The sequence below is a fragment of the Magnolia sinica genome, chromosome 13 (genome assembly GCF_029962835.1).
Source record: "Magnolia sinica isolate HGM2019 chromosome 13, MsV1, whole genome shotgun sequence".
Classification (NCBI taxonomy): domain Eukaryota; kingdom Viridiplantae; phylum Streptophyta; class Magnoliopsida; order Magnoliales; family Magnoliaceae; genus Magnolia; species Magnolia sinica.
Genome location: NC_080585.1, coordinates 82,618,016 through 82,642,736, shown reverse-complemented (window position 1 = coordinate 82,642,736; position 24,721 = coordinate 82,618,016). Strand labels below are relative to the sequence as shown.

At 37.6% G+C, this 24,721-nt stretch overlaps 1 protein-coding gene across 3 annotated transcripts in view; it reads right to left on the bottom strand.

The window, feature by feature from the left end:
• Window positions 1-24,721, bottom strand: part of LOC131223924 (E3 ubiquitin-protein ligase listerin) — a 172,841-nt gene that overhangs the window by 87,481 nt on the left and 60,639 nt on the right. The gene's annotated exons all lie outside the window — the stretch shown is intronic.

Genomic DNA, 24,721 nt, shown 5'->3' with positions numbered 1-24,721 from the left:
TGTGTTGTTGTTAGAAATCAATCCAACCATCCCATCCGACCTATTTAACCATCCAAACATCCATCGATATTGCAAAATATTAACAATACATGATATTTCACCAAGAAATCATCAACAATTGGAAAGGAAACGAAAGATTGTGGTCTCGATATCGCGCGTGTTGCGATATCGATAATATCGAAATATTATCAATATTATCAATGACAAATTGAACACTACATACAACCATGTGCCTATGAAAAAAAAAAAATTTGAAATGAAAATTTACTATTAAAATATCATCGATACACTTATGATACAAGCATTACCTAGAATTTTCATAGTTGAAAATATTGGCGATACATTGGCAATATTGATGCATTGGCAATACAAGCGACACCTAGAATTTACATAGTTGAAAATATTGGCGATTACATTAGCAATATTGATACGCTAGCGATACTTAGCGATACATTGCTAATACCTGGAATTTCTAATATTACTACCGTTATCGGTATCACTACCAGTATTATCGGTATCGCTACTAGTATTACCGGCATCGCTGAGTTGGAGATACAGATAATATCGAAGATATTTCGATAATATCGGAGATAATTCGAACACTAGTTGGCAGTATATCGCTGACCCCCAGTGCATATGTTTACCTGTATTGGCAATATCTTCGTATTATTGCCAATACAGTTGTGAAAAAGTAGAGAAAAATTAGAAAAACCCAATTTTTTGTGAAATTTTTTGGGGATTTGGATTGGCCACTCCCCGTCCTTTTTTGTCAATCAAATCTCAAATTTGGGTAGAATCACTACTCGAGAGTGGAAGCATTGTTCAAAGTATCCCCGATATTACAATAATATCCTTGATATTATCCGTATCTTCAGCTCAATGAGACTGATAACACTAGTAGTATCACAAATTCCAGGTATCGGTGACGTATCACTAAGTATTGTTGATGTAACGATATCGCCAATATTTTCAACTGTGTAGATTTCCGGTGTCACTTGTATCAATAATGTATCGATATCGCCAATGTATTGCCAATATTTTCGACCGTGAATTCTAGGTGTCACTTGTGTCGCTAGTGTAAGGGAGCAAGAACTCTAGCAGTGAGAAAAAAAAATTAGAAATCAAGAAAAAAAAAAAAAAAAACCTATTTCTGTTATATCTTAGAATGGATTTGATTAGAAACCCACGGTTATGTGTGATTGCAATGCATTGGCATGGAAATCTCAACAATTGGGGAAAGGAAATTTGAGTAATCCTAATTTCCTTGATTTCCTTCCATAAAATCGGTCATTGAAGAGTGGAAAGTTGAATGTTGATGAGGTGGCCAATCTATCAATTCACCAAAAGTTTTTCATTTTTCTTAGAAACTAATTTTATAATTATTTAAAAATTATGAAAATGCAATAAAAATCTGTTTCGTTTCATATCATCATCGTCATCGTCATCGTCATCATAATCATATTCGTCGTTGTCGCCATCATCATCTACGCCTAATCCCAACTAATTAGGGTGGCTACATGAATCCTTTTCCACCAGTCCATTATCAAGTGAGATTGCACAAATTCATACGTTACGGCAAAAGTTTGATGCCGGCTGCCAACTTGACGCAACTCTCCTTTATTCGGTCTTGGGACTGGCAGTAAGAGCACACAACTCCTGTAGGCATTATGAAATAGACTATTTATTACATAGGTTGATTATAATCAAGCATTATCCTATAATCTATTACATAGGTTGATCACAACAATAATTATGTTGTTTCATCAAATTTTTCTCAGTTGTATGTATTTATGGATGGATCTATTACATAAGTTGATTATAATCAAGCGCTATCTAATAGTCTGTTAGATAGGTTGATTATAATCAACGAGTTATGTTGATGAGTGATTTGTTACTTGCTTGGAGAAAAAATTGTTATGGAATGATTTAAAATTCCAAAAGATAAATTAAAAATATGTTTATTTTAAAAATAATAATTATCTTGTTTCATAATTGTTAACGGTTGGGTATATGGGCCCATGGCCCTCTTGATTTTGGTTATGGACCATGGGTTTCTTAGTGTTTTTAGTCTTGGGATATGCTGGACATAAAGTTTACTATACAGGGGTATTTCTGTCATATTTGCTTTTTATTACTTTAATAAAACAGGAAAGGCGGTGGGGACATGAAACCCTAACCCATTTCTTTCTTCCTTCATCTTTTCTTCTCTCTTCTTTCTCTTTCCTTCTTCTCTTTTTCAATCTCTATACCAATGTACAATAATCATGTATGCATGTGGATGTATCATGTGTATGTGTAGATGGATGCATTGATGGATGGATCGATAGATGGATGGATAGATGTGTTATGCATGTATCGATGTATCATGTCTACAATGTATGTACGAACAAATGTATATATGTATGCGTGAAATGATGGACGGATGCATGGATTTATCATGTATGTATGCATATAGGGATGGATGGATCATGGATGTTCCTTGTAGAGGCAAACGTGTGTTCTTTCATTCCCTTTAGTTTGTGGATGTTACTTACATTTTATTACTTGCATTGCATCGTATTTGAATGATATGAACTCATTCTGAAAATAATTGAACTGCTTTTTCTAGACTGCACATGGTTCGTTATAACTTAAAACTTATCATGAATTGTTGTTGTTGTTTTTTCTTTATCCTTTTTTTTCTTTTTCTTTTTCTTTTTTCTTTTTTTTTCTTTTTTTTTTTTGTGATAGTTTGATTTCTAAATGTGTAAACATTTGTACTTTAACACCTCCTGAAGTTTCATTGAAAAGACACCTTTTTTTTCCAATATATCCTTTAGTTAGCGATATTTTTCCAAATATTGGCAATAAAAATACATCTATCTTTTTGCATCCTCGATCAATGATACATGTAATGAACTAATGATGTCAATGCTTGGAACACTGGATGCATGTACATGTGCAATTTATGGGTTCTTGCGCATCAAGCGTCACATGCTGCCAAGTATCAAATAACTTATTTGTTGGTAAATAATGATTGGCATAGTTCGTTTTGCTAAAGTTGTCACTTAGTATGTCTTATGTTGCTATTGGGCCCACATGCTTAGATGGCCAAATGATATGAACCGTCCATGGCCTCGGTACCACGGTATCTGAGCTATATTCCCAATAAGCACAATTCACTAGGCCTGTTTGGACCATGGGATTAGGTGGAATGGAATTGTATTTGGCCCCATGCAAATTCCAACCAGTGTTTAGAAATGATAAGAAGGATTGCCTTAATCCAGGTATCATATCATCCAATCCCAAAAGTAGATATTGCGCAATTTTCAGTGGATTTTGAAATCCATTACATCTGCGGGGCCCCCCATTGATGCATCTGTTTTATCCACCCCTTTCATCCATATGTGCCCTTTACACATGACATACAAGTTTCATATGCGTACTGGTGACCAACATCAGTTGTGAATCGGGTCTGTTGATTACAATTCCATGGTCCAAACATTGGTTTCGCTTAATACAGTGTTTTTCCAAGAGGAAGAATTTGATCCCAAACGTTGGATTGGACAGTCAAAATACAATGGTATTTCCGGACATGCAATCATTGTGCAATGATGGTGCTAATTCCATCTAATGCAATTCCATACCATTTAATCTTGTGGACCAAACAGGCCCTGATGATTCTAACCTTTCATTTCTTGAATTGAATTTGAGACATTAGAATTTTTCTTTTCAATGTCATAAATACATCTAAACAATAATGGTTTGAACTGTATTCAGCTTAAGTTTATTAGGGTGGCCTAAATTTCATAACATCTAGAACATGGATGGTTCCAATCATCTTACAATATCAGCACGCAAGCCGAACTAGCATGACACATGACAGGATCCTGAGCACCATGCTATGATATTTATTTCTGATAGGCCCACAATTATGCAAAATGCTCCCATGCAATGAATGGCCCGGATATTTACAGGCTACTTAAGATTACACCTCATAAGATTTTGGGTCATGGCTATGACTTCCAAGATATTGACATCTTTAGAGAGTAAGAGAGTGTGAATGAATATACTTCTTTTTTGTGCATAGTATTTCGATATTATTTACGTGAGTGTATTACATCTGGCTGTTCATCTATGCATGGGTTTGTGTGTGATAATTCTCTACAACCCTTTCCTTCTCCAAAACTTCTCAATAACCACTGACATGGTATCAAAGCGAGTTTAAGCTGCCCTCATCATTGTCTTCTTCTCAATCCGTTCTTTACTTTTCTTCCCTCAGCCACACCTCTTGCTGCCACCAGCTAGACCCAACGACACTACCAGCAGATCCAGCTGGACCAACTGGCACAACCAATTGAACCCACTGAAGGATTGAACTCGTGAACTTTCACTTATGAAGCAAGCCCAGCAGGCCCCACAGGCAATGGATCGAGTTGATCCCACTCTTTATGAGAGATTTGTCACCTTTTTCTTGTTGATCCCATCGTCTGACAGAGGTTATTGTGTTCTGGAACTAAGCATATCATCTAAATGGAAGATACTTCATCAGATTACCATATGTGGGGAGCTTTTCTTTTCTTTTCTTTTTGAGAAGTATATATGGTTAGTTTGATTTAGTCTGTCTATTAATTAAGATTGGTTGTGGTGACAAGGGATCGAAAACCTAGCATGGCGGTGGGGCCTGGCAGTCATGACACCCATCTCATCTGCTGATTACAACTGTGAGTCAGACAGCAAAAATTATTTGACATGGTCTCAGTCTGCCAAATGCTTCCTTGGTAGTAGAAAAAGGTTGGGTTATATAACCAGAAGCAAGCAGCCCCGACAGGTGATCCATGCCATAAGGACTGGGAAAGTGAAAATCTGACTGTGGCAACGTGGTTACTCTACTCCATGGAACCTATTATCGGCATTTAGATGTTTAGCAAGAATGCGAAGGAGATAGGATAACATGGCTAAGATGAATTCTCCGTGTTATTTGTCCTTATCTTGAGCATGTGTGGACCACATGTGGGGTCTACATGTGCCACATGTGCTGATGTGTGGTATTGATAGCCTTTTCAAGATCATGATTGTACATTGTATTTGGACAATGTCCACATTTGTTGTACATTTTACTTGGGCAATGTCCACATTCATTGTACATTGTATCTCGACAATGCCCACACTTTCTCATTTGTATTTATTCCCTATTGATACATTGAAAAGAAATAAGCATTTTCTTCCCTTGTCTCTTTCATCCCTTCTTTTTTCTACATGATTTATGACAGAGTGCCAGAGTGTGATTGATCTAATACCTTGTTTCTCTCTTTCTCCCTTCCGTTCGTTTTCTTTCTCCTCCTTTTTATTCCTTTGTGATGAAATCCAAAAGCGTTTGGGGCTGACCTAAGTTAAATCCATTCTCTCATTGTACCACCCTGGTGGGTCATACAATCATGTTCTATAAAGATGTGAATGGTCCACTTATTTTCAACCACCGTGATGGATCACAATAGACCATCAATCGTAAAGAGTTGGATTTACGATTAGATTTGAAGTCAAAGTTAAGATTTGAGGACAAGAGTTGGGTGTGGCCAGTGTTCAAAATATCAGTATCGCACAATGTATCGCACCCTTGGTATACAGATACGTATCGGTTATCGCACGGGATATATCGTTTGTATCACATAGTTTATCGCACTTTTTGGGAAATATGGGGAAACATTGGGAAAATGGTTGAATTTTTTAATGAAACTTTGGGGATTGTTAAAAAAGACCTCCATACACACTTTTAAATCATAAAATCTCAAAAAAGAATGGCACATAATAGGTTTCCTTTGTAGAGGGTCCTAAGCTCTGCGCTGTCCGTTTGAACTAAGACAACTATATCCAGTATCCACCCCGTCTATCTATTTTTCTATATCATTTTAGGACATTATGCAAAAAATTAAGGAAATCCAATAATCAAGTAGACCATATCATAGGAAACAATGGTGATTGACCATTAGTGGGCCACTTGAACTTTGGATATGCTTCACTTTTTGGGCTAAAATCATAAAATTATATGGTAAAATGGATGGATGGAACGGATAAAATACATGAATTATAGTGGCCCCACAAAGTTTACTCACTACGTCGTTCCCACCCCACGCATGTGAGTTCCTACGCTGGGAACCCAGATGGGGCCCACTGTGATGTTCGTGAGAAATCCTCCCCTTCCATCAGTTTTATGAGTTCATTTCAGGACAATATGCCAAAAATGAACCAAGCTTGTGTGGGCCGTGCTAAAGGAAAATGTGGTTAGGGAAGTTCCTACCGTTGAAACCTACCTGAGTTCGACAGTGATGTTTACGTGCCATCCATACAATTAATAACTTCATTCTTACAGGGATGAAATGAAATCACAAATATTAACATGATTCAAAACTTTCATGGCCCATGAATATTTCAACTGTGGACATTCAATTATCATGTTTTCGGCCCACTTGAGCTTTGGAAATGGTTCATTTTTGGCATCGTGTCCTAAAATAAACTCACAAAACGGATGAACGGATAGGATTTCTCACAAACATCACAATGGGTCCCACCTGAGTTCCCAGCACAGGAACTTAATGCGAAAGTCTTTCGCAGGAAATCCGCGTCCGTCGCAGGCGCTCCTCCCGCTCAGGTTGTCTGAACGATTCAAAGTGAAATGGGCCCCACAGTAATGTATTTATTATATCCAGTGTTTGAGTTATCGGCGAGAAATCGATAATATCGTAATATCCAAAGCTCAAGCGGACCACACCACAAATAGTTGTGGGGACTGATTCTCACCATTAAAACATTTGTAGGGCCCACCATAACATTTATTTTTCATCCAATCCATTCATTAGGTCACACAAATCTGGATAGGGAGGAAAAACAAATCTCATATCGATCAAAAATTTTGTGACCCCAAAAGGGTTTCAATGGTAGACCTTTAGTCTTCCACTGCTTTTTTCAGTGTGGTCCACTTGATCTTTGGATCTGTCTTATTTTTGGCTCAAGTATTACGACGAGCTCACCAAATGGACGAACGGTTTGGATATAACGCATACCTCATGATGGGACCCACAGAACTGGGTGACGACGTCAACACACCGGTCAGTGGTGTGCGGTACGGAAGCGGATTGCGTACTGAGTAACCCTGTATGCTAAGCGTACTGAGTAAACTCTGTGGGGCCCACCGTCATTCATGCATTGTATCAACTCCGTACATCTGCTTTATTATATAAATTTAGGGCTTTAAACCAAAATTTAATCATATCCAAAGTTTAAGTGGACCACACCACTTGAAATGGTGTGAATTGAAGTCTACCGTTGAAAAGTTCTTGGGGGCCCACAGAAGTTTTAGATCAAGATGATTTTTGTGTTTTCCATTCATCCATGTCTACGTGATCTTATGAACAGTTTGGATGACAAATAAACATCACTGGGGGCCTTAGAAATGTTTCAACGGTGCAAATCAATATTTCCATTGTTTCCTTTGGTATGTTCTACTTGAGCTTTTGATATACTTCGGTTTTGGGCTCAACCCCTGAAATGATCCGAAAAAACGTATGGACGGCGTGGATAGACCACATACATTCAAGGTGGGCGCAACTGAGTTTACTCAGTACGATAAGAGTGTACCCAGTAACTCAGTATGCAATCCGATTTCGTGCGGATGCCACCCTATTCAAAAAACAGGGCCGGACGCCCTTTTTTTTCTAAGCAGAGAGGGTTCCGGCCCCAAAATCTCCCAAATCTTCGGATTCCGACCCCCAAATCTCCCAAATCTTCGGATTCCGGCGAAGATTCTCCAGATTTTGACGAGGATTTCCCTCGATGTCATCCAAATACCCGGATTTCTTCGGATTTTGACAGATTTCTCTCCCAAATCGAAGATTTTGCATGCACTAACCTACGAAAGAAGCTTCGATTGGAATGGCCCACCAAATGGAAGCTTTCGATGATGACGATCTCTTGTACAGGTACCGAAATCCAGTTTCTTGTTTTTTTTTTTGATTTTTTCGGATAATTATAGTTTCGATTTTTTTTCTCGATTTTTTCGAGGAAATCGCGCAATATCGTCGAAATATCGTGCGATATCGACGATATATCGGCCGACATCTGAAATTGGGATTTTTTGGTATCTTCCGGGGGTTATCGAGGGTGTATCGTCTCGCATGGGTGCGATAATGATAATATCGGCCGATAATATCGATATTTCGAACACTAGGTGTGGCAATGTTTTAAATATCGACGGATATCAGCCGATATATCCCACGATATATCTTGTATCCCACATGTGCGATACGAAACACACAAGTAATGCCAATATATCCCACATGTTCAATCTAGTGAGCATTTTCAATTTTCGATCCCTTTTTTGTTGAAATTATGTTAAATCAATGTCAAATGGTTACAAAACTATTGGTTCTTCGTGTTTTGCATGAAAAATCACAAAGTTGGAGCTTTGATTTCAATATCCATTGGTTCTTCATGTTCTCCGTGCTTTTCTTCAAAAAATTTCTTCAACTAGCTGTCAATTGAGACTAATTTTGAAGTATTTAGGAGTATTTGATGAAATGATCATCACGCACACTCTAATTTCAAAATTTGAGTGTAGGTGGCCCGATTTGGGGAAAATTCAAATTTTTCCCAATTTCTCAAAAATAGCTTGCAATGTTGCACTCCAAACATGAAATCAAGCATGTGTGAGGACTGATCTACTGATTTGTAAAGTCCTTGTCAATTTTTCAAGTAAAAAATCATTTTTTAAATAAAAATTAATAAAATCTTAATAAAATATATATTTTTTCAAAATTTCCCTTCAACCAGCTATCAATTGAAACTAATTTCTAAGAATTTAAGAGTGTTTGATGAAATGATCATCACATACACTCTAAATGTTATCCATTCAATTTGAATATAGTTGCATTAGTTCAGTTAGACAGCACATAGCTTAGGGCCTTATACAAGGAAACCCATTATGTGCACTTCTAAAAGTGTGTATTAAGGTCTTTTTTAACAATCCCTGAAGTTTCATTGAAAAATTCAACTATTTTGTCAATGTTCCCCATGTTTTCCAAAAAGTACGATAAAATACTCGATATAAATGATATATCCCGTGTGAGAACTGATACATATCTGTATCCCAAGGGTACAATACGTAACACGATACCGATATTTTGAACACTAGGGTGTGTAGTTTTTTTTTATGTCCATGATTGAAGATCAAGTGTGTGAATGAAAGCCATATTAAAAGTAATGTCCTAATTGTTTGTGTTTGTGGATATGTATCATCCTAGAAGTTTGGTTGTGATAAGATTAAGTTGAAAGTTCTTCCCTTTTATGTGTTCCCCAGTTCCTTATTTTACGGAATATGGATGGCCAAGAGTGAGAAGAAAATATATCATGTCTCCATCTAAGTTGATGACTCTGCAAATCACATCAACAAAACTTAATGGGCAAATTACCTACAATGGAGGACCACGTCAACAGAAGTCTTTCTAATGGGAAAGAGAGTTAAAGTATTTTACTTTTCCCAAACCCACAGAAACTTCAACAGAGTATGAAAACTGGATTGCTGAAGATGCTCATATTAGAGCATTATTATGGAACAGTATGAAACCACATATCAATGTGAATCTCATCTTCTTCAAGACTGCAAAAGAAGTACAGGAAAATTTTTGAAGGAGATGTATTCAGGTGAGAAGAACTTGACCCGCATGTATGAAGTACTCCAAAATATTTCCTCCTTCCAATAGGGAGATGAGTGTGGGAGAGTACTACTCTACCTTGCAAGGTATGTGGGAGTAACAAAATGTGTATCAGCCATTGTCAACATATTACAATACAATGTGATGGTAGAGATAGGAATTTCGTGTGGCTAAATCCCTCTCAAGCCTTTGCCTTGAGTTTGAGCCTATACGAGCTCAGATCCTTGGAGGTAGTGAAATTCTATATGCCACTGAGGCATTCGCTAGAGTTTAACATACAACTAGTAGAATTTGCAAGCTTCACCTTCATCTGATCAATTTGCTTTTATCTATGTTTGGTAGAGGAGATGGGGGAGCCCACGTGGTCGTGGCCATGGTAGACCGTTTGGCAGTAGAGATTTTGAGGGAGGTCGCATTGAAAGTAAGAGTACATAGGGTGGTTGTGGCACAGATCCTTGTGATAGACATGGTTGTGATCATGGCAATTGACAGTGTACACATCGTGGCCTCACCAATCATACAGTTGCACATGTTGGAATCTTATTGGAAAACCAGCTTGGGCAAATCAAGTTTGCTTATTGGATAACAGTTCTAAGGGTTATGGCTCCAAGCCAGTCTTCACCCATATTGAGCCGAGTACTTCAAGTGACAGAATTACTATGTCCAAGGAAGAGCATGTCAATCTTCTGAAACATCACTCCACTCAATCTCCATCCTCTACAACAACTTCTGCCTAATCAGGTACAACATTTTTCATTTTCTTTGAGAGTTTTGCTTGGATTATTGACTCCGGTGCTTTCGATCACATGACCAGTAAGCATAGTATGTTATCTCAGTTAGTTCAGTCCCCATTCATCCCTTTTGTGACCCTAGCTAATGGTAAACTAGTGTGTATCTGGGGTTGGTACTATTTGTCCTACCCTAGATATTTCATTATCCTCAGTTTTGTATATTCTTAAATTTCCTTTAAGTTTGTTATCTGTCAGTAAACTAATCAAAGCTCTAAATTGTTCTATCAAATTATATCATTCTTATTGTGTTTCAGGATCAGGGAAGACAATTGGTGGAATAAAGGGACCTGGAGCAGCTTTGCAGGCCAACAATTCTCCTTATCGAGCCACTGTAGGCTTGATCAGCCATCCCCGAATAGTTTAAAGAGTCTTATCCTGTCTTTATTACATGTGTCTAGGTTAGAGTGTGAAGCTTGTGAGTCAAGCAAGCATTATATAGTGTCCTCCTTCTCGTGAAGATAAAGTCATTGATCAACCCTTGATACATTCTGATGTTGGGGGAGCAGTTCAAGTTTCCAGTTTGTCTGATTTTAAATATTTTATTATCTTTGTGGATGTTTGCTCTAAAATAACATGGTTAAATTTAATGAAAGATTGTTCTAAGGTATTTACATGTTTCAAAGAATTTTATATGCACATATAAGCCCAATTTGATGCTAAAATATGTAGTATGAGATTTAACAATGCTAGGGAATCTTTGAACCTCTTTCATTCCGACTTTTTCTCTAATGGCGTTGTTCACCAAACATCATGTGCACACACACCTCAGCTAAATGGAGTTGTAGAGTGTAAGAATTGTCACTTACTCGAGGTTGCTAGATCTTTGTTACTAAATATGAATGTTCCAAAAGGTTTTTGGAGTAATGCAGTTTTGACTACATGTTATTTAATAAATAGGATGCCTTCATCATTCTTAAGTGAGATGCCAAACAACCATTCACTCCAAAAGCTTAAGCTTTCAGAGTGTGGTGTATCAATGTATATCAAGGGACTTTGTCACTTCAACACCCCCCCGCACGTGTGAGGTGAGAACTCCACACGGGAACATATTGACAAAGGTGGAGGGGACACTCACACCATAAATAGGCCAGGCTTAATTTCCCGGTCCCTAGGCCGGACCTGATTTTCCTAACCCCCCATGGGAGAATAATATATTAGCGAGGCATATTTGCTGCTCTCGAGATTCGAACATAGGACCTTCCACTCTGATACCATGTCAAACAACCATTCACTCCAAAAGCTCAAGCTGTCAGAGTGTGGTGTATCAATGTATATCAAGGGGCTGTTATCACTTCAACACCCCCTCGCACGTGCGGGGTGGGAACTCCGCACGGGAACATACTGACGAGGGTGGAGGGACACTCACACCATAAATAGGCCGGGCTTGATTTCCCAGTCCTGGAGCCGGACCTAATTTTCCTGGTCCCCCGTGGGAGAATAATATTTTAGAGAGGCATATTTTTGCTGCTCTCGAGATTCGAACATAGGATCTTCCGCTTTGATACCATGTCAAACAACCATTCACTCCAAAAGCTTAAGCTTTCAGAGTGTGGTGTATCAATGTATATCAAGGGACATTATCACTTCAACAACCCCCCCCCCCCGGCGCACACGTGCGAGGTGGGAACTCCACACGGGAACATATTGACGAAGGTGGAGGGGACACTCACACCATAAATAGGCGGGGCTTAATTTCCCGGTCCCTGGGCCGGACCCCCCCCCCTGGGAGAATAATATATTAGTGAATGGTTGTTTGACATGAGAAACGTCCTTTTTCTATCTTATATTCCCAATGTCAATCATTTTTTATTCCTCTGAAAGTTTTTAGGTCAGTATGCTATGTACATCAGTTTGACCATGTAGATTTGATAAATTCGAACCCAAAGCCATAAAATGTGTTTTTCTAGGTTACTCTTATACTGAGCAAGGTTACAAGTGTTACAATGTAGTCACTCGTAGGCAATATGTGTCAACCAATGTTACGTTTATCAAGAGTATTCCATATTTTTCCGAGGGAGAAAAATCTTTGCAACTTGAAGAAGGCTCCATCACTCTTACATTGGTTCCAGACAACTTCGTCTATCGAGCAAGTTCATGTGCAACGTTTGGATCCTCCTCTGCTTCAAGTGTACCCATGATGCTCCAAGAAAGGTGATGGAGAACATACCAACATGTCCTCTACCAATCAGGCCACCCCATCTGAAGATCCTCTCTTGAGTCTTCACCAGTACTGCCCAATCAGGAATATAGGCTCATTGCTTTCCATAAGGGTTATGTTCTTGTACCAATTATCCAATCTCTAATTTTGTTTTTTGATGGCCTATCTCCTTCCTTTGCGGAATTTGCTTTGTCTTTGTTCTCTGTCTTTATTCCTCGTTCTTTCATGAAGGCTCTTCACAATGATGGGTGGAAGCATGCTATGATGGAAGAAATGGTCACTCTTCATCAAAATCAAACTTAGATGTTACTTGATTTATAGGAAAACGTGCAGTAGGGTGCAGATGGGTATATACCATCAAGTACAATTTTAATGGCTCAGTGGATTGTTTAAAGGCTTGACTTCTTGCAAAGGGATACATTCAGGTGTTAGGGATACCTTCTCCGTGGCCAAGCTTCATTCTATTTGTGTGGTGATCTCCGTTGTTGCAAATTTAAACTAGCCTTTGCACCAACTTGATGTGAAGAATGCATTTTTCCATGGTGATTTACTAGAAGAGGTATATTGAGAAAACACCTAGCTTTGTTGCTCCCGAGTAGGAGTCTAAGGAAGTTTGTCATCTAAATAAGTCAATTTCCCCGTGTATGGTTGACAAATTTAGTAAAGTGGTGCTTTAATTTTGGATGAAACACAGTCAGGCAGACCATTCTATTTTTGTTCGTCAAACCACGACTGGCCTCATCGTCTTAGTTGTATATATGGACGAGATCATTGCTATTTGTGATGACAGTACAAGTATCTTGGAGTTAAAGAAGTTTTTGCATGGACACTTTTGCACAAAGGATTTAGGCTATCATTGATATGTCAAGATATTGAGGTAACCAGTGTTTGAAGTATCGCTATCACACAAGTTTCGTTGGCCGAGGATACGGAGACAAGAGGGATTTGGTCAAGAGAGATTATTATTAGGCATAAAAGTATGAAATTGTCAAGCATGCAATTTTACGAAGTTATAACTTACAATGTAAGAAGTCTATTTAAACTTATTTGCAAAGTTGGCTGGTGGTCAATATATGGAGTTGACCTAACTAGAAGGCGGCACTACAAATGTTGGCCATAAGAATTCTTGGCCTTGCGTGTTCTTAGAGCGGTTGCAAGCGTAACCGGAGTACATTCGAGCCGGTAAGTTACAACTTAAAAGTTCTATAATTCACTTGTACTTTCAATGTAAATTGCCAATTCACATTTAATTGAAATTTCTAAATGTTATGCAGATTCACACAAAGGAAAAAAAAAAAATCGCCTCAAACAAAAGAAAATCAATTACCTGGTCTTCGTCTAGTATAATTAGAAGCTACGGAAAAGATTCCATGCTAGGCGAGAAAAGCCTGGATTTTATAATCCTATCAGCCTAGATGAATTAGAGGCAGATAGTGAGTGGCTTGTAGAGACCGAGGATCCAGTCTTAGCCGACGAGACCCTTACATGGCCCAAGTCGAAGACGGTGCTTATGGATCAACGCATAGCGAAGGTTCTCAAAGGCAAAGAAGAAGGGCAAGCAGTAGCACGAGCACTACTAACAGTCAAGGAAGAGAAGATGATATTGAGATTGAAGAAGTAGAAGAAGACGATGCTCTACTATTAGATGTAGATAAGCAACTTGTGTAGGCAAATGATGAAGAAACAGAAGAAGACGAAGTATACATTGAAGAAGGAGATGACTCTGATAATGATGGCGGTGATGATGTGCCACAATGAGAGAGGTAACAATGCATATAGTAGAATAGTAGTAGATTTTGTTTATCAATAAAATTATTAAATGCTTATTAATAAGTTGTTGAGTTGTTAATTTTTAGTTTTTTACATATTCTAGTCAATGGTTTATTAACTTATTAGTTATTATAGCTTTGGTAGTATAGTAATAGTACACAAATTAAATTGAAAATTGAAATAGATAAACAAAACCAAATTGGAGTAGTTAAAGTCTTTATGAAAAGAAATCAAAAATTTCCCATTTTTTGCATTTTTTCTTTACTTTTTTCAAAAAAAAAAAAAAAATCATGTGCGATCACTTATGCAATTGTGATCACGCATAAGGGATCCCTTATGATCACTGAAGCAATTTGACAACATTGATCGTTGCGAAGCGTAATTGGCCCCTTCATTAGTTGCATATCAAAATTGTGTTTTTACATAGCGATCTTCAATGAAATATATTTAAAAAAAAAAAAAAAACAAAAATCATGTGCGATCACTTACGCGATTGCAATCACACATAAGGGATCGGTTACGATCACTGAAGCAATTTGACAACATTGATCGTCGCCAAGCGTAATTGGCCCCTTCATTAGTTGCATATCAAAAATGTGTTTTTACATAGCGATCTTCAATGAAATATATGTGGCTCTTCCTCCTGGTTTTCGGCCAAAGGAGGTGACTGGCAAAGTTTGTCATCTTCGAAAAGCTTTATATGCCCTTAAGAAGTCATCTAGGGCCTGGTTTGAAAAGATTGGCAATACAATATCCAACAACAGATTTAAAACAAGCACCTTTGACCATTCTATATTTGTAAAACATGTAAATAATAATACGACAATTCTTGTTATATATGTTGATGACATCATTTTAAATGGCAGAAAACCACTAAGATGGACAATGTTAAGAAATTCTTAGCCTTGTCATTTGAAATGAAAGATTTAAGGCTACTAAAGTACTTGTTTGGAATTGAAGTGGCTCACTCTAAACAAGGAATCTTTTTATCCCATCATAAGTGCGTGTTGGATCTTCCCTCTAAAGTTGGTCTACTTGGTGCTCGTCTTGTTGATGTACCTATTGAAGTAAATCATACATTACATGAGAGACAATCAGATGAAATTAATAATCCCAGCATGCATCATTGACTAGTGGGTTGAACAATTTATCTTAGCTTTACTCGTCTCTCTTATGTGGTTGGAATTGTAAGCCAATTTATGCAACGACCTTGTCGGCATCATCTCAAAGCAACCAGTCGAATTCTTCAGTATCTAAAAGCTACTCCTGGTCATGGTCTTCTCTATTCAAATCATGGCCATTTGAATATAAGGGCCTATTTAGATTAGCCATTACAGTTGTAATGTGCTATAAATGGGTATTGATTATCATTGCCACCGTAGTTGGAAGTAAAACGGGGCATTCGTCATACGTTACATTACTCTCACAGGCTCCACTTCCAACCATGGATTTGTATGTGAACAACTACCATGGTTGGATACACGTGGATGTAAATTCTTCAATATGTGGTATATCCACACCATCCATCCATTTTTGCAATATCATTTTAGGCCATGACCCAATAAATGAGGTAGATCCAAAGCTCAAGTGGACCACCACAAAAGGAAATGGGGACAATGACACCCACCGTTGAAACGGTCCTAGGGCCCACCAAGATGTTTATTTGCCATCCAACCTGTTCATAAGGTCACACAAACTAGGATGAAGGGCAAACACAAATATCAGCTTGATCCAACACTTTTGTGGGCCCCAAGAAGTTTTCAATGATAGAAGTTCAAACCCCACTGTTTTCTATGGTGTGGCCCACTTGAGCTTTAGATCTGCTTCATTTTTGGGCCCATTCCATAAAAAGATCTCGCAAGATGGATGGCCAGTGTGGATTTAACACATACATCATGATAGGGCCCATAGAACTTTGTCGGGTCAACACACCTCCGCAATCCACGTCTATGTAACAATTCGGAAGGATTAACATCATTTGACAGCGCTGCCCTATCCAATCAATGGTAAATTGTAATGATGTGAGTTTTCCACCACATTACGGTGGTAGTCAACGATCCAAACAAGCCCTACGTGGTTCTTGCGATGATGATTGGGTTGGCTCCTCCTTTAATCAGCGCTTTACTTCAAGATATTGCACGTTTGTAGGAGGAAATATGGTTACTTGGAAATGCAAGAAGCAATCTGTCGTTGTCGCTCCTCTGCTGAAGCTGAATATCAGGCAATGGCTCGTGTAGCATATGAATTACTATGGGTGAAAGCCATTCTTCAGGATATGGGGTTCACAACAACTTCAATTCTACTATGATAATCAAGCGGCCATACATATTACGTCGATTCTGGTCTTCCACGAACGCACATTGAGGTCAACTATCATTTCATTTGGCAAAAATTAGTTGTCAAGCTTTTACATGCACCCTTTCCTTGTTCAGAAGACCAATTAGCACATGTCTTCACCAAAGACACATCAACATTTTGCCTAAAGACCATTAGTATCAAGCTCAACATGAGTAATATCCACGCACTAGCTTGAGAGGGAGTGTTTGTGTACACAGACTTAAACACACCTATGGAGTTCCATATGATAGTAAGATTGGGATTAGTGTTAGACCCGGATTAGGATTATTCTAATCCATTTTTCTTTTTTTGTATTCTATTTTAAATACAATTCTTATCCTATAATCTCTCTAAACTCTTCTATTATTACCTCATCAAGGAAAAGGGGAACAACACAATTTTCCCTACTTTTTCTTCTTCTCTTCTTCTCATCGCTTCTCATTTCCCTCCTCTAGTTCTTACTTTTCGTTTATGTAGGCTCTCGAGCGTGCTCATTTAGATTAGTTCTTTGTCAAGTTGGGCATCCATGATATATATGCTCCAGCTTAAGGGGGAGCATTATTTGTACTTATCTTGAGCACATGGACCACATGTGCCACGTGTGCTGGTGTGTGGTCTTGATAGCCTTTCCAACATATATCATTGTACATTGTATTTGGATAATGTCCACATTCGTTGCAAATTGTACTGGGACAATGTCCATGCTCATTGTATATTGCATCTGGACAATCTGTAGACTTATACTCCATTGATACATTGAAAAGAATTAAGCATTTTCTTCCCATTGTTTCTCTCCTTCTTTTTTCTACACGATTTAAGACACTCCACATGATGATTAACTCATACATATCAGTTATAAAAGATGATCAAGAACATGCAACGAGGAGAGCATTATGTTGCTCTACATTTGAAATGGGAGTTAGATCATTATATGTCGGCAGAAGCCATTCCTAAGAAACTACAAAAGTGGCTTAAGCGGAGGTGCATATTTGAGTTTCTTGCAAGGGACTCCATCCATATATTGAGTTTCAGGCTTCCAGCATGCTCAAATACTTGGAAGAAATCCATTGCCATCCCTAGAAGCCATTTATAATTATGTTTGCAGTTAAGCATGTCATCATCGTGTCTTCAGTGCTACAAAATACATTCTTCCAACACGATTTGCACTTGTTGCAGGGCTGAAATTGCTTAAAGATGAAAAGGGGCAACTACATTTAGCTGCAAAGAACAGAAACAAGGACAAGTTACTTTGTACTCGCCATGGCCGTCGTCATCACACTTGAGGCATGTTATGCTCTACATCCTCATTTACGACCGAAGCACAATAGTAATGCAAAAGGTGTTGAAGTTGAGGGAAGCGGTCTTCACGTGGTGCCTCCAATCCCATAGATCAGTGCACTTTGCAAATTAATTAATAGTGTCACATCCATCCTCTGTCCTGGATAACTGGATTATAGATTCCGATGCCATGGATCATATGACCAATGTGAAAGGTAATTTTCTTTTATATTCTCGTTCCTCCAGTCTAATAAAACCAGCTGATGCATCCTATCTCAAACATATCACGTGGTTCCCACATTTCCTTCTAACCTTCTATCTGTTAGCGCTTTAACTAAACAGTTGAATAGCATCATCACACTTTTTCCATTCATACTATGTTGTTTAGGATCTGCGGACATGGAAGAGAATCGTTGGTGGACATGGAGATCATGATATGTACTTGTTAGATGATGATGATATCCTCTCTGCTTTGCTTTCAAAATCTCGTATTAGGAGTAAAGAGAGTGTTCAGTTAATGTATGGATGATTCAGTCATGTGTCTTTTATGAGTCCTAAAATTTTATTTTTGAAAAAATTTCAAGACAGCGTTGAACTTAATTGTGAAAGTTATCAGCTATCCAAATATTGTCGTACAACTTTTCCTTCAAGTAATAATAAGTGTTTATATCTTTTTTTTTGAAAAGGTATCATTACTTTATTTCTTTCGTTGATGATTGCATTATATTTACTTAGGTTTAACTACTGAAAAATGAAAATGAAGTTTCTTCCATTGTTAAGTGTTGACATCAAATGATTAATAGCTAGTTTGAAAAGAAAATCAAAACGTTCGGTCAGATAATGGAAAGGATACTTTATGTCATGATTATCTGTGTGAACATAGAATTTCAAACCACATGTCCATATACCCCAACTCTATTTCATCCTTTTCCATTTCATCTAATGTCTCAAATGCCTTAGCTAACCCTACTTTGAAAGCTACAACAATGGAGGAAATAAATGCCCTCGAAAAGTAGGGAATGTGGATCTTGTTGATCATTCAGCAAACAAACATATTGTTAGTTGTAAGTGGGTATTCACTCTCAAGTATCACCGTGATAGATTCATTGCGAGAGATAGAGCCCGTCTCGCAACAAAAGTCTTCACGCAACAACGTAGAGTGGACTATCACAAGATGTTTACTCATGTCGCCAACTTAAACTCAACGTGAGTTCTCCCTACTACTGTTCTCCATTCTTATTGGCACCTTCATCAATTAGGTGTGAATAATGCCCTTTCGCATGACGATCTTCATGAAGAGGTGTGCATGGCCTTGCCTCCTAGATTGGTGAACTCTAAGGGTAAAGTGTGTTGACTAAAAGAAGGCATTGTATGGCCTTAAACAATATCCTCAGGCGCAGTTTGAAAAGTTGTGCAATTTTCTTTCTGCAATTGGCTTCTAGAGGAATGACTATGATTACTCTGTTTTTATCAAAAGCGCAGACCTAGTCATTCTTTGTTGTTGTTATCTTGATGATATTTGTATTTTATATATATATAAAGAGAGAGAGAGAGGGAGGGAGGGAGGGAAAGAGGAAATAGAAGTTTCAGAGAAAAAAGGGTTGTAAAGAATTATCTCACACAAACCCACAACATCTTTTTATATAAACCCTAAACACAAAAGGTATTGTGCACAAGAGTATCCAAATGTAATAAACTGTCACCCAAATAATATCCATCAATGCATTTGCAAAACAATCTCCCTCCCTCCTAAATAATATCCCAGCCAGTGTTTTAAATATCGACGATATTGGCTGATATATCTCATATCCCACCTGTGTGATACGAAACACACAAGTAGTGAGATATATCCCACATGTTCGATCCGGTAAGCATTTTCGAGTTTCGATCCTTTTTTCTGTAAATCATGTTAAATCAGTGTCAAATTGTTGCAAATCCATGATTTTTCATGTTTTACATGAAAAATCATGGATTGAGAGCTTCGATTTCGAGATTTGGAAGAGATGGGCCGAGTTGCAGAAAATTGAAAAAATAAAATAAAATTTCCCAATTTCTAGCAAATCAGTTGCAATCTTTGTGTCCAAACATAAAATCAAACATGTAACCTAATTTAGTGATTCTTCTTTCGCTTTTGAATGTATTGTTTGCATGTCAATACATCTTCATACATTTATAAATTATATTAATAGACTTTCAATATACTTGCATCAATTCAGTTAGACAACACATAGATTAAGACTCCATACAAAGAAAACCTATTATGTGCACTTGTTTTTTGTAATGTTTTGATTTCTAAGTGTGTATTGATGTCTTTTTTAATAATCATTGAAGTTTCATTGAAAAAATCGACCAATTTCCCAATGTTTCCTCACGTTTCCAACAACAATGACACATTATGTGATACAACCAATATATCCCATGCGATAACCAATATGTATCCGTATCCCAGGGGTGAGATACGTAACACAATACCGATATTTTGAACACTACAAATACCAAGTAATAGAACCCCTAACACAAACAGAAGATCTCCCAACTCCCTCATTGGCAACTGAGTTACCACCAACAAAGAAGAGTGAAAACGAAACATTGTCCTTAAAGGTCTCCAATGTCATCACCAAGGAGCAAGGAGTGCAAGTATCCAAGTTCCTAAAGTTTCTTTGGAGATCCATTTGGCCATATACCATACATGGTTCTTTAACCTACCAAAATGTAGTCATTGAATTTTTTTTTATGGAAAAACTCTTGCCCTCCAAACGACAATATACTAAAGCATGAGGCTTCCCTAGCTCAATAGAGAAGAGAAATCGCCTCTATGTAATTAGACTTTCAACCCCAAAAAAAAAAAAAAAGATAATGGAATATTCAACATATTACGGAAGCACTATACAGAATAGGCAAAAATTGCAAAAGCCTAGAAAGCATTCTATGAGCAATGCAAAGAATTTTTCAATTTGAAGCACCATTGCTTGTCCTATGAAGTGTGGGTTCCAGAATGTCGGGTTTCGGAGTAAATAGTCTTGATGACTACAATAAAAGGTGATGTGCATATTTTGTACTTTTGGCACGTGTGTGCATGCATAAGTATTTCTAGTTCCCAACAGTTTTAGCTTAATGGCACTGCACTCAAGGATCTGTCTACAACGTGAGCCCCAATAGCTTCATTAACGCTGTTCCACAGCCTTTTATACTTCTTGTCAAAAACAACTGTAAAAACAGGTTTGATCAAATTCTTCTGTGCCATATCTTTCCTAAAAAGTGTTTGGTTCCATCCCCCTTCAGTGTAGTGAAATCTAGAGTCACTTGGGAAAGCCATCATTCGGGGTGCCACCAAAACACGTGAAACTCAGAGTAAACAGGACAACTTTTGCAACAGTTGATCATTGACAAAATTATGCCATATAAAGTGAGTCAGTAGCATTATGGCATTCACAACTATTCCAGCCGCTTTCAAAAAGTTTTTTGATACGTTTTGGGCAATGCAAAAAAAGAACTTTGCAGTGTATTTTGTCAAGTCCTGCGTGACTGACTGAAAATAGCCAATAAACAAAGTAGGAAGGCAGAGGCGGAGAAGTGAAAAAATCACCTGTAGGTGCCATCGAACTAAATTTTGGCAGCAGTGCATTTATAAACCTTGGGCTCACATCGGAGCATCTTTAGATGTGACCAAAGAGGCTGTTGAGCATATTGCTACCTGAATTGCCAAGCCCCAACATTTTCCATTCCAGACTGTATGATCCAGGTTCCAGGTAACTTAAAATCTAGACTGATTTTTTACGTAACAAAATTTGTGGCCTATGTCATATTGTTGAACAAGTCATAACTTACATTATTCAGAATGACTACATATACTTTAATTCATATGACAAGAGACATACGCAATACAATATTACGTCGCTGGATTTACAATAATAGGATTCGTCATTAGTATATAATTACAATACCAATTTTGAATATATATATATATATATATATATATATATATATATACAGTGTTCGAGTTGTCGGTATCGCTACAAGTTTCGCTGGCCAGAGATAAAGATATAATATCGTTATCGCCGATAATATCGCCGATAACCCGAAATTTGGAGAAAAATGCGAAAACATGGAGATAACGGTGAAATTTTTTAATGAAACTTTATGACATGCCTAAATACATATATTTGCATATTTAGAAATTAAAAATTTGTGAAAAAAAATGCATTACATAATAAGTTTTCATTTAATGGGGCCAAAAAAATATACATTTCCATAAAAAATTACTCTAATAATAACCAAAATAAATTTATCTCAGTTTCATGTTGACAACACTATATGAAACAGTGGTAATAATAATTTCCACCATTGAAATCTTCACAGGGCCAATGATATTTATTTGTCATCCAAACTGTTCATAAGATCATAGGGATATGGATGAATAAAAAACAAAAATATCAGTTGATACAAAACTTTTGTGGCCCCAAGAATTTTTCAATGGTAAACATTCAATTCACATAGTTTTATGTGGTGTGGTCCACCTAAGCTTTGGATATGCTTCAATTTTTGGCTTGTGCCTTAAAATCATCTAATGAAATGGATGGATTGAGTAGATAAAATACGCAATTATAACGGGCCCACTGAGTTTAACTCAGTACGCAGTTCACTTCCGTTCTGGTGCAGTCCGGAAGCGAATTGGTTGGTGTAGACGTCATCAAGTTATGTGGGTCTAATCCTGAGGTATGTGTTATATCCAAACTGTTCATCCATTTGAAGAGCTCGTCTTAAGCCTTTAGACGAAAAATAAGACAGATATAACTATCAAGTGGACATCACTGCAAAAACCAGTGGGCGATTGAAGGTTTACCATTGAAACCCTTTTTAGGGTCAGGGAAGTTTTGGATTAATATGAAAATTGATTTTCCTCTGCATTTAGAAATTTGTGTTTTTATGAACAGATTGGATGCAAAATGAACGTTATGATGGACCCTACAAATTGTTTAACAGTGAAAATCATCATCTCCGCTGCTATCTATGGTGTGGTCCATATAATCTTTGGATATGATTCATTTTTTGGTTAATGCTCTAAAATGAACTCTAAATACAGATGAACGGTGTAGATATAATAAATACATCACTGTGGGGCCAATGTAACTTTGATCTCCTTTTAACCATTCGTACAACTCGGAGCTCGAGGAGCGTCAATGCTCACCTTCGCACGACACGTTCCCATAGCAGCCATATAGCTGATGTGAGGTACAGCAGCCAATCCGCTTCTGGTGGATTCCTAACTGTGGGACCCATTATAAAGTATGTACCTTATATCTGCACCGTCCATTATATATGAAGGTTTATTTTAGTATGTGATCCGAAAATTGAACCACATTCAAATCTTCAATGGACCACATCACAGGAACGGTGTGAATTGAACGCATATCATAAAAAACTTCCTGGTGGCCACAGAAATTTTGAATCAAGCTGATATTTATTTTAACCCTCCATCCATGCCTTTTTATATTTACAAAAGGTTTGATGACAAATAAACATCACTGTGGGGCCTAAGAAGGTTTCAACGGTGAAAGCCATTATTCTTATTTTTTCTTGTGGTGTGGTCCACTGGAGCTGTGGATATAATTTAATTTTGGGATTTACCCTAAAATAAACTAGAAAAATGAATTGACGGCGTGGATAAATCACATACATTCACGGTGAGCCCAGAAACTTTACTCAGTACGCTGAAGCGCACCATGCGTCGGTTTGCTTCTGTAGTTCTGAAGCATTAAAAAAAAAAAAAAAAAAAAACGAAACGAAAAAGGGTTTTCGTCTGCGAAGAGGGGTTTTCGGCGAGGACGGGCGATTTTCGACCGAGGGTTTCAAAGAATCTCCCGAAATCCCTGATTTTTCGCTGAAATCATGTATTTGTGAGTCACACGAGACGAGCGCTGTCGATTGTTGCCAACGAGATTCTTTTCTTCCGAGTTCCGATCAACCATCAACCAGGTATTACCGAAATCAAAGGATTTTTTTCGATTTTTTTCGCCTTTGACCTATTTTGTCGGAAAAAATCCAATATTATCGAAGATATCGCCGATATTTCGCCGATAATCCAGAGAGAAACGAAAAATGGGGGTTTCGATGTCGCTAGTCTAGCGACACTGATATTATCGGCGATATTATCGACATTTCGTCGACAATGCGAACACTGTATATATATAACTTTATTATGCATACCAAGTAATTTGTACTCGGACATGATCCTAACCTTAGCACACATGTATTGAAAGAAGTAATATACTCAAGGTGTTCTGTAACGGTATCGGTGGGCGTAACGGTGCCCACCGTTACGGATACGGATACGCCCCGTATCGACCGATACGGGGCCATAACGGCCGATACGGGGTGTGTAACGGTGCTTTTTTTTTTTTTTTGGTCAAAAAATTATGGAAAAATATCCATTAAATCTGGAATATTCTAAATATTCCAAATATGCATTCATTAATAATTTGGAACATGTTTATGGTAGTGTAACGGTCCACTCTTTGGTAAGAATGCTATATCAAGTTGTCTGATGGATTTATAAACCTAGCAACCTGGAATTAATTGCAAACCTTTTATATTTAGTTTTCTAACTATATAATATCTATATAAATTTACTATAATGAATGTAATACCAAAACATCTTATATTTTCAAGTTTTCCTTTTATTTATAGTACTAGTGCATTGC